Raw genomic sequence first — 1,111 nt, forward strand, 5'->3', positions numbered from 1 at the left:
CGGATTGGACCGTAAGCCTGCTCTTGTATTAAGGGGGCTAGTTCTGCTTCCGGCAGCGTTTCCAACGTGTAGGTTTGCAAAGGGCGATGGGCCCAGACCCCTGCGCCATAGGATTTAGACCGGCGTGCTGACCTCTCTGTTGTGCCTAGATAGGGCTGTGATGTGTTGATCTTCCGAGGCCGGGCATGACCCAGAAAAGTGTGTCCGGACAAAGGGGATCGAGCGTGTTGGGAAATGTGGTGCACCCGTGCAGGGAAGTTAATCTATTCGAATAGCCGTGATCTTCGGTAATAGGACGACTAGGAGTTGTACCTTGACCTTATGACAACTAGAACCAGTTACTTAATAAAACACACATTTTCAAGTGCCAGATACAACCCGGTGCTCGCTCTCTAACAGGGCGACGAGGAGAGGATCGCCGGGTATGATTATGGTACACGATGCTACTTGGTGAACTTACCATCTACTCTCTTCTACATGCTGCAAGATGGAGGTGGCCAGAAGCGTAGTATTCGACAGGACTAGCTATCCCCCTCTTATTCCGGCATTCTGTAGTTCAGTCCACATATGATACCCTTATTCCATTTGATACCAATGCATACATATATAGTGTAGCTCCTTGCTTGCGAGTACTTTGGATGAGTACTCACGCTTGCTTTGCTCCCTCTTTTCCCCCTTTCTATACCCGATTGCTGCGACCAGAAGTTGGAGTCCAGGAGCCAGATGCCTCTGTCGATGATGACTGCTATTACTCGGGACGTGCCTACTACTACGTGCAGCCCACTGACGACGACCAGGAGTAGTTTAGGAGGATCCCAGGCAGGAGGCTTGCGCCTCTTTTGATCTGTATCCCAGTTTGTGCTAGCCTTCTTAAGGCAAACTTGTTTAACTTATGTCTGTACTCAGATATTGTTGCTTACACTGACTCGTCTATGATCAAGCTCTTGTATTCGAGCCCTCGAGGCCCTTGCCTTGTAATATGATGCTTGTATGACTTATTTTATTTGTAGAGTTGTGTTGTGATATCTTCCCGTGAGTCCCTGATCTTGGTCGTACACGTTTGCGTGTATGATTAGTATACGGTCAAATTGGGGCGTCACACCATGATAAC

Source organism: Triticum dicoccoides, chromosome 6A (genome assembly GCF_002162155.2).
Source record: "Triticum dicoccoides isolate Atlit2015 ecotype Zavitan chromosome 6A, WEW_v2.0, whole genome shotgun sequence".
NCBI classification, from domain to species: Eukaryota; Viridiplantae; Streptophyta; class Magnoliopsida; order Poales; family Poaceae; genus Triticum; species Triticum dicoccoides.